Here is an 11003-nt window from a genome sequence, read left to right as displayed (position 1 = left end):
TTTAAATATATGCTATATATACACATAGAAAGCAGACTATGATAGACACTGAACCACCACTCCTAAGTCACCCATGGGATAAAGGCAGACACCACACGTTTCTGTACTACTAAAAAATGTTTTCATGAGATACTCGTAGAACTCTTAAGTGACAAAAAGGAGACAAAAATTCTCAGAGAAATACAAGATGCTTCTGGTAAAAGGAGACATGGGAGCAAGACTATAAGTAGAGGTAAAATCTGAACAGCGTTTAATCAATTGTTTTCTGAACATTCCTGACTATTTCCTCTATTTAATTTTTCTCTTTAAAAAGAATTCACTCAATTTTATACTCATGCCCTATAAAAACATCTTCTTCACTGTTATAGGAGTCAAGGTCTCCTGATGGCATTTTTTAAAAAAAATTATGAAAATATGCAGAGTTTTTTTTTTTTTTCTCCTTTGTTAAGAGACAGGGCCTCACTCTGTCACACAGGCTGGGATACAGTGGTGTGATCATAGTTCACCACAGTCTCAAACTCCTGGGCTCAAGCAATCCTCCTACCTTAGCCTCCCAAGCAGCTAGGACTATAGGCATGAGCCACCATGCCCAGCTAATTTCTAGGAGTTTAAAAAAGTATAGATAATGCTGCAAATCCTATCACTTAGCTTAAGAAATAAAGCAGTAAAGATACACTTGAAGCTCCCTGTGGATCCTTTCCCGGCCCATCCATTTGATAATCAATATTCTAATTTCACTATTTATGACTTCCGCACATCTTTTCATACTTTTAGTACCTATATGTAGTCATAAAAATATACAACAAATAATGTATTGTTTGTGTTTTGCCATGTGGTCCTTGTTGGTAACAACTGTCCTGTTGTAATGTGAAAGCAGCCCAAGATGATATGCAAATGGGCATGGCTGAGTTCCTATAAAATTTTAATTACAAAATGGTGGCAGGCCAGATTTGACCCATTTGCTGACCTCTGCTTTATATAAATGGTATTATACTGTATCTATCCTTCTACAGCTTGCTTCTGTCATCCAAAATTATGTTTATGAGATTTATCCATGTTCTCACATACTACATATCCTTAATTCAAACAGGGCTACTCTGAACTGACAAAGATTCTGAATCTCTTCCCAGTCCCATCTGTGTACTTCCTTGTAAAATCCAGTTTTGGCAGTAAGTCAGTTTAGCAAGAATCCTCATCTTCAATATCAGATTACTCTTAACATCTGATCAGGTTCAATCCCCCACCATCCTCCTGGTGATGTCTAATTACCCTGGTCTGACTTCAACAAGAATCCTATTATGTCAGCTTAGCCCTAATCCCCTTGATCCCCGATGTTTCCTCTCAGTAATTTTCTATCCACTGACCCCCACACCCTGCTCCTTTACTATAAATTCCCACTTGCTCATGAGTTGAGCCCGACCTATCTCCCCCATTGCAAAACCTCATTGCAGTTGTCCCTAAACCTATCATGATGGTCCTGAATAAAGTCTTCCTTACAGTTGTACCAAATTACATACTCTCATATGTACTTGGTATTTTCAGTCTTTGAGATTTCTGTGCCAATTCCATGGAAGTGAAATGGTATCTCATTATCACGTTAGCGCACATCTTAATCCTAGCAAGGTGAAGAATCTTTTCCTATATTAACTGGTTACTTAGGTTTCATCTTTTATGTGTCCCCTACCAATATTTACTTGTCTTTTTCTTCCTTATACATAGTTTTTCTTTATCCTGGATACTAACTTTTGTCGCCTACGTGTACTGCACAGTCATTACTCCCCTTTTCACGTGCTTCTGATGTATTCATGTACATACATTTTAAATTTTCACATAGTCAGATTTATCAATCTTTGTCTTCATGGTTTGTATTTGTTGAACCTTAAGAACTCTACCTCATAAAGATATTCTTATACATTTCTTTAAAATGTTTCCATTTTACTTCTTTCATTTCTTTAGATTTTTATCTCATGTCGTAAGATAAATCAAATTCTGTGTAGATTAAAAATATGGATAATCAGTTATTCAAGCACCATCTGTTGACATCTGCTTTCCCTCACTGATCTGTAATGTTGCCTCTATCATATCACGTGACACAGAACTCTATGTATTCATCTATGTCTGCGGGCTCTTTAGTCTGCTTCAGCAGCCTATTTCTATGTTTGCTGACAAAAAACTGTCCTAATTACTTACAAGAGTCCACCTCTCCTCTTTGATCTTCAAAATTGCCTTGGTTAGTCTTGCTCTTCCTTACACATTTTAGAATCACTTTGCTGAATTTCCATTTTCTTACTTCTATGATTTTTTTAAATTTTATTTTATTATTATTATCCTTTAAGTTCTAGGGTACATGTGCACAATGTGCAGGTTTGTTACATATGTATACTTGCGCCATGTTGGTGTGCTGCACCCATCAACTCGTCAGCACCCATCAACTCGTCATTTACATCAGGTATAACTCCCAATATCACCACCCCCCTCCCCCCCCATAATAGGCTTCTATGATTTTTAATGAAATTTCATTTAATTTTATTAATGGATATCAAAGGGGATTATGACAGCTGACTGTAAGAAGGCTTTAGGGAGGCCAAGATTCAAATGACAATTTTTGAGAAATAGAGTTAAGGTTCTTTGTTTTGCCACCTTCTTTTTTTGCTTCTGTAAAATATTTCCTTGTAGTAGGTAAAACATTTGAGATGAATTAGGTGGTAATTCAGACCCCTAAGTCATCAAGATCTATTATTTAGAGCTGGTGGGGTGGTAAAAAGAGCTCTTAATTTTCTGTTTGTGGCACTGACTGCCATAGGGCTTAACATTCTTATTATCTTTAGCTCCTACTTCCCTCTAATTAGTTTCCCAAACTGCCATTCCATGGTACTTTTTTCTAGATGTTATTAATAGCTATGTCTGGGAAAAGAAGTTATAAATTCAACTAAATTTTCAAATGGGTGTGTAGTATAGCTCTTACCTGGAGTTTTATAATGTACTTGAGTGTATCAAAGACTCTGAGGAGCATCACAGTAAAGAAATGTCTAATTTTCTTTAACTCGCCATTTCATAAGCTTTTCTGCATATTAACACTTATTTCTTGACATACTGATTAATAATCTACAGAAGAGAGTTCTGTGGGACATCAATTTGGGAAATGGTGTGTTTAAACTAATAAGGTTGAGACAAGAACAACTTAGATATTTCTCACATGTATATTAATCAATCGACAGCAAGCAAATCAACATCAAAACAAAGTAATCAAAAAACACCCAGGATGCCTTTGGCTTGGGGTCTTAGTGTTGGCCTACATGTGATAAAACTTTTCCTTTAACTTGACAAGAATTATGTTTTCCTTCTTAGTCTAGCACTGAAATGAAAGAACAGGCAGACGTCCCAGATTTATTCACCTCTTACTATGAAAGCTATAGGAGTGCATGGTCTCTAAAAACACAAACAAGAGAAATGCATTTCCGTTATCCCTGCGGGGCTTTGAGCCCATCATTCTTGTTGCTGAGTGGCCTGAGAACCGAAAAACATACCAAAATTAAATGACTTTTTGTTTATATTTTCTTCTTTCTGCTCTGTTGATGCAGCAGGTATTAATCTGCTTGATGCACTGCTGGCCTGGCAGGGTAGCCCTGCTCAGCTGAGGATGGCAGGAGAAGAACAGGTCACCGCCAATGTCAGTAGATACCCTGGACAGAAAACGAAGGCCTTTCCTGAAAAAAACATTTCCCCTTTCTTATAGGGCATCACTTCTTGCTGTTGTAACACACATATCCAATAATAGTTGTGGGCGAGCTTTTGAGAGTCAGGTTCTTCCTGATTTGCAAGGGAAAAATACTGCCATTTCCCTTTCTCTCCTCAAAATACCTTTGGCATTTATTTATTCAACAGTTATTTATTGTTTATTGTGGGCCAGGCAATCTACTAAGTGCCAGGGTTACCAAGACCAGTAACACAGTACTAAAGAACTTGTTTATACTAAAGTATAAATAAGAGATTAAAAATACAGAGAATACTTTCCGAATACCCTCAAAAGTACCACAGCATTGCCTAAAATATAACTGTAAAGACTGGGAACTTCACTTTAGGGTCAATAGATTCTCAGAGATTGGGAGTGTAAGTCCACAATAATGGACCCTACATCAACCTGGAGACTTTTTCTTATATTCTATTGTATCCTCAGCCAGAATAGAGACTCACAAGAGATATTTATTGGCTATTAGTGTGCAAGGAGCTGGAGCTATCTAGAATAATGACTTAGCCATGCGTGAATCTTCTCTATTTTTATTTCCAGCGCTAGCTTGTTTAGCTTTTCTTTGACAGTATTACTTCACAGAGCAGCCCATTCCATTTTTGACCAGCTCTGTCAGGAAATTCTTCCTCATTTTGTGTAGAAATATATCTCCCTCCAAGTTCCACCCACAGAGGTGCATTCTGTCCTCCGGGACTCCCAGGAACACACACAACAGTTCTCTCCACTGTTTCTTTCTATTTTGAAATTTTCATGTCTACAAAAAAGCTGAAGAAACAGTATAAGTAACACCGATATGCCTTTCATCTATTCACCAATTATTAATAGTTTCCAATATCTGCTTCTTTATTGCTCATCCTGGGTTTTTTACCCCTGAATTGAGATTTAGTTGCTAACATAAAACTCTATCACCCTTATATTAATACTTTGGTATATATCTCCTAAGAATCACATTCTCCTGCATAATGACATTTCTATTATACACCTTAAAAAGTAATGTTTAATAAAATATTCTTTAAAATAACATCCATGTTTAAATTCTCTCCTCCCCAACCTTTTTTAAAGTTGGGACTTTTTAGTCCTAGTTTTTTTTTTTTAATTCACATATTAGATTTGGTCGTCAACATATCTTTGGTCTCTCTCTCTCTCTCTCTCTCTCAAGACAGAGTCTCACTCTGTTGCCCAGCCTAAAGTGCAGTGGTGTGATCTTGGCTCACTGCAACCCCCGCCTTGGCCTCACAAGCAGCTAGGATTACAGGTGTGGACCATCATGCCCAGCTAATTGTTAGTAGAGACGGAGTTGGCCACCGCGTTGGCCAGTCTGGTCTTGAACTCCTGACCTCAAACGATTCATGTGCCTTGGCCTCCCAAAGTGTTGGGATTACAGGCGTGAGCCACCGCGCCCGGCCTCTTTGGTCTCTTGTTATCTGGAATATTCTCCCAGCATTTTTTTTTTTCCAGGACTACTACATAAGTGTACTACTTATCTCACTAGTGATAATATACATGTTGACCACTTGATGGTGACCACTAGGTCTCTCCATTGAAATGGTAAATTTTCCCCCTTTGCAATTAAAAATTGATCTATGGGGTGATAGTTTAACAACTTTTCCCAATAACCTTTTCTTCTTCTTTTTTTTTTTTTAACAGCAGCTGGTATCTTTTGGTTTCCCAACAACTTTTTACAGAAGTTTTAGCTGCCACTGATGATCTTTGCCTGCATCAACTATTACTTTGAGAATTACAAAATGATGATTTTCTAAGTTCTGTCATTTCTTCTACATGGGATCCATTATCATCATTTTTTTGGATACTGAAATTACCCCAAAATTTGGCCAGTGAAAATCCCTTGATGCTACCATCTCTCTTTTCAACATGACCCCATTAGTTGAGCACTTCCTAGCTTTCTACCACAACTAGATGTCCAGGATCATCTTGATTTTCCCTTAGCCCAGACCCAGAATCTGCCATTCCTCCAGCGGCCAGGGTTCCTCTTAGTAGGGAACAGTATTTATTAGGAAGAATTCTGCTAGTTTCCTCCACGTATCAGCCTCTGGGTGTTTGAAGTCAGTTATCATTTCCACCCCATGCACTTCCCCAAACTTCTACATCTGGGTTAAGTTCTCCCAATTCCTCACACCAGTCTTCCTATGGTTTAGCTTTGACTTTTATCTTACTCTTCTTTTTCATCTTCCCTGTCCCAACTCCGCTGCTATATTCTAGACCAGTGGTCCCCAACCTGACTACGCATCAGAATCACTGTTTAATATACAGATTTTGAGGATTCATTCGAGACTTATTAAACAGAATCTCTGGGGTGGGGCATGGGATTCTGTTTTGTTTTTTAAGGTCCCCATGTGGTATCTATATAGCCAATCCACTGCATACTTAAAATTTTCAAGGTCTTATGGACCCCAAATTGAATAGAATATCAAAAACATGATCTAGGCCGGGTGCAGTGGCTCATGCCTATAATCCCAGCACTTTGGGAAGCCGAGGCGGGTGGATCATGAGGTCAGAAGATCGAGACCATCCTGGCTAACACGGGTGAAACCCCATCTCTACTAAACACACAAAAAATTAACCAGGTGTGGTGGTGGGCGCCTGTAGTCCCAGCTACTTGGGAGGCTGAGGCAGGAGAACGGTGTAAACCTGGGAGGTGGAGCTTGCAGTGAGCCGATATTGCGCCACTGCACTCCAGCCTGAAATACAGAGCGAGACTCCGTCTCAAAGAAAAAAAAAAAGTATGATCTAGAGCTACCACTTTTAGACTGAACACTAAACTTCTTTCAGTGTAATCAAATCAGTGCAGACTTTTTTGGGGAAAGGTAGACGTAATGACATAAGATTTTTGATTCATGGTGAATTTATGAAGAACTAAGTCCTTCAGACTTTTTCAAAAATATTGCTAAGTCACATCTCCCTTATCTTTTTATGTTCCACTGGTGTTTCATTCTAAGGATTTGCATTTGCACCTATTAAAATTCATATTGCTCAGTTCAGTCCAATCTTCAGAATGTCAAAGTTCTTAGGGATCCTGTTTTTACCATCCTAAGTATTTTTTACCCTTCCAACTTTATGTCACTCACAGTTAAGCATGCTGTCAAAGTCCTTTCTCTTACATTGCCTTATTTTTATTTTTAACAGAGATGAGACAGTGTTTTGCTATGTTGCCCAGGCTAGTTGTGAGCTCCTGGGCTTAAGCGATCCTCCTGCCTCAGCCTCCCAAGTAGCTGTGATTACAGGTGTGAACCACTATGCCTGGCTGCTTTTTTTCTTTAGGTATCTAAAATAAAAGAATCTTATGAACTGTTTAATGATTATGGTGGTAGATACATAATTGTACATGCCTGTCAAAACTAATAAGATTATACACAAAAAAGAATGAATTTTAACATATGTAAATTGTACCTGGAAAACAAAAATCAGTCAATATTCTAAATACCCAGCTATATTCTTCTCTCAGATTAGGTCTCACTAACTTATTTTGATTGACAATTTCTGCAAAATGCATTGCTATTCTAAGTAATGAAATGTTTATAGATTTTATATTTTTATTGATTGAGGTCAATGAGGATTTGGTTTACCAAAGCAGTCAACTCAATGAGTACATTAACAATTCCCACAACATAAAATATTTTAAAAAGGTGGTGGAATGTGGAATAAAAAGAAATTAATATTAGAAAAATTATAATCTTTCATAGTACTGGGTTAAAAATATTAAATATAGCCTGTCAGTCCTGCCTATGAGAAGTCAGACAATTTTTCATCTCTAACTTTGACACGGATTTTTTAATGTACTCTTCAGTGTCGGAGAATTCTAGTGAAATACACTCAGTGTGGTTGAGAGCTTAAGTGATACAACCTTCCCCGCCACTTGAAATACCTAACAAAAATATAAAATGATCCATTTGAATATATATACACACATATAATCTAAAAGTCTAGAAAGAAACGTACCAAAATTTTAGCAATAGCCAGCCATCGCTGGCTGATGGAAGGCAGTCTGGGTTTTGTTTTGTTCTGCTTTTTTCATGCTCTGTATTTTTAAAATATCTTTTAAATTTCTACAGTGAGCCTATATTCATTTTATGATTAGGAAAACAGCAATACACACTTATAAAAATACTGGTTACAGGGAGGGGAGGAAAATAAGTCACAAAAATAAAGAAATGAGAGTAAAATAATTTTTATGAAAATATATCTGTCACTGATAGGAATTCTTAAAATAAAACATGTTTTCCAGGTAGTCAATAGTTTTATATGAAATTTTTATTCAGAGAATGAACAAGATTTCCCTTATGAAGCTTCTCTGAATGCCACAGAAGATTCCAATAGACAGTAACTCTAAAAAGGACACTTACATTGCCTCCCAACAATACTTTTCAAATAAGAAGCTTTATACAGAATTATTAGATACTGTAAATTCATACCTTGAAGAACGGTGTTCTGGTTTATTTCGTTCGTTGCGATCTGTAGAGAAAGAAGATGGTTACATGTGAAAATGTTCTTTAAAAGCTCTGGAAAGAAGTTTTTAAATACCAGCTGCCATACCATTAGATTTCACAAAGGACTGTTCAAAGGCAGTTGTGTCTTCCTAACTATAAGGCTCTTCATTACAGTTCGCCTGACAGAGGCAGAAAAGACACAACGAAGGACAGGCATAAAAGCTTATGGTTTGTTAAAATCATCTACCTGGAAAACGTATCGTTACATGTATTATTTCATTTTAAAAGATCTTTCCTGTGCTAAATACTTTGCTAACACTAGAAGAGATTTAGCTAAGGAAAGAAAGCAAGGAAACTGCAAAGCCACAGATTACTCAGCTCAAAAAAATCATTCCATGAATCATGGTTGGCAGAAGCTTCTAACAGAATGGGGAGGGGGAAAAATGAACAGTCAGCTACAACATCTGCAAATACTAAGACCAATACAGCGTCACCCTTAACTATCTATCACCCAGAACATTTCAGAAGTTGGATTTCAATGTTTCTCCAGTAATTAGATATAATGTGCCCTCCATATAAAATTTTTGATTGTCACAACTGGGAAGAAGGGAGCTCTTCATGGGTAGAAAGCAGGAATGTTGCTAAAGGTCCTACAATGTATAGGGCAGTCCCTTTCACCAAAAGAATTATCTCATCCAAAATGTCAGTAGTGCAGAGGTCGAGAAACCCTGCTATAGGGTAAGAAATAAGAGCACAGATGCTTGAACTTTTCAAAAGTGCCTCTCTAGACTGCTGTAAAATGCTATTAATCAACCTTGAGACTATCATATATAAGAGAAATAATCATAAAACCCACAGGTTGTCTTTTTTGAATCTGAATAACAATTTTTCCTCCACTATATGCTTAAGATTTAAAAATAAATGAAGTAAAAGGCCACAGTGTTATGCAAAAATAAACAATGTAAAACAATATACAAACCACAACATATCCTAAGCAATGACTTTAAGAAAAAATCCTATGGAATATTATCAAAATACAGTTTTCTATAGTATCTTCTGAATTAATGCTAACAAGATAGAATTTAATGGCAACGTAAAGATTAGACAGGAATTCTTTTAGTTTTTCCTTAATTTTATTGCTGGTGGAACAGAATAAGAGGATTATGAAACATACTCTAAAACTTCTAGAAAGAAATATGGAAGAAAAGGAATAGGATTTATACAGTTAAACATATGTAACAATTCTTTCTGAATGAGTTCATAATAAAAAAGAAATGTTTGTCAAAGCCAAAGAGTTAGTACTCACGAAAACACTGTTCTCTGAAAGACTAGTAAGTAAAAAGATCCACAATAAAGCATGTCTGCTTAGATATAATGCTTTCCAAACACATAGTGTTAGCACATTTCTGGTTCCAATTTCTCTACACTGTGACTTAGTATTACTGCAGCTTTTAAAACTTTTCTGTTTTAATTTAACTTGGTTTTACCCCTCCCTTAAATGAAAATATCATGTTTTTCATTTGATGAGCATTAAGATTTTAAAGTCATAGTAACGCAGGGCACATTTAAGTCATTTCTTTCAATCATTCTTCTCCAGTTTCTAGCCTGCTAGCTTCGCTACAAAAATGAAGTATAATGTCTCAAAGTAAAGCCAGAAACTGAATACAGATTAGCTATCCTCATATAACAAAGCAACAACTCTTACCTGTGGCTAAAGTCGAGCTAAAACTCTGTCCAGAACATCATTTGCTGTGGCTGTGATCCTAGCTTCATAGTTTATTTAGGCATGTAATAGCAAATTTCCCCACTAATCTTCCTAGTGGTACAACACACAAGAGGAAGGGAGAAACAGAGTCACGATGCATGTAAACAAGACTCAGTATCCAAGGGCTTCCCTCCAGGGCCTGTTCTGATTGGCAGATGTGCTATGACCAGTCTGCACAGCTGGAATGTGGCCACTCAGGAAGCAAATGGCTCACAGCTCTCCTTCAGTCTTGGTTAAAACAGGAAATTCTACAGTCATTTTTACACTTTCTGCTCTAAGAAAATACGAATGCCTTCTCATAGCACTTCTCTATTGAACCAGTAATTAAAATTCTAGAAAAGACTTGATTATCTGCTGGGGGAAATTTAAAAAATTTTCCCCCAAATTCACTATTAGTGTTATCTGTGTTACATTCCTGTGTAAATATAGATACACAGTACTTATAAAATGTTACTCCTAAGAACTCATATAGTTGATAATCTGAGGGTAAGGGTAAATTATCCATTACTCACAATATTTCCCATCCCTCACCTCTTGACAATGAAAAACAAATTGAAACACATGTTCTTGGCTTGATCTTTTCCCTCAAAGTATACAAATATTTTGATTTCACATTTTGCCATAGAGCCATATTTTAGCTTAATACATATAAATAATGGTGTGTGTGTGTTGCGTATCTGTGTGTCTTATCTACTTATACTTTTTCATATATTTACATTTTAAACAAAGTAATTTTCACGACAGTCAAGATTATTGTGCAATTGTCAAGAAATATATTAGCAGAAATAAATTTTTGGCAAAATAGTAAGTGGTTATTATTTTGTTCCAAAAGCCAAGACTGAACAAAACAAATCACGAGGGTGGATTCAGAATCTGCTTTCTTGCCAACAATAACAAAACATTTGGATAAAATCCCCTTAAGAATGAGAACAGATCTACAGCAAACATGGAAATTTAATTTGGCTATATAGAGTGCTTTAAGTGTATGGATTTTCTTTCAAATCAAATCCTCTTCAGCACATTCTCCGAATTTTTTCTTTTTTCT

General features: G+C 36.5%; 1 protein-coding gene across 3 annotated transcripts in view; it reads right to left on the bottom strand.

Moving 5' to 3' along the window:
• Positions 1-10169, bottom strand: part of SH3D19 (SH3 domain containing 19) — a 120328-nt gene extending 110159 nt beyond the window's left edge. The window contains exons 1-2 of one of the 3 annotated variants that reach the window (XM_011973238.1): positions 9899-10169; positions 8179-8218 (exon numbers count right to left, since the gene is read on the bottom strand). The gene's annotated coding sequence lies outside the window, so the exon portion shown is untranslated. Of the gene's footprint in view, positions 1-8178; positions 8219-8299; positions 8731-9898 lie in introns of those variants that run through there. The other 2 variants (XM_011973237.1, XM_011973236.1) reach the window with 2 other exon arrangements.
• Positions 10170-11003: the final 834 nt, after the last annotated feature.

Source organism: Mandrillus leucophaeus, unplaced genomic scaffold, assembly GCF_000951045.1.
Source record: "Mandrillus leucophaeus isolate KB7577 unplaced genomic scaffold, Mleu.le_1.0 Scaffold136, whole genome shotgun sequence".
In the NCBI taxonomy this organism is placed as follows: domain Eukaryota; kingdom Metazoa; phylum Chordata; class Mammalia; order Primates; family Cercopithecidae; genus Mandrillus; species Mandrillus leucophaeus.
This window is presented reverse-complemented; position numbering and strand designations above follow the sequence as displayed.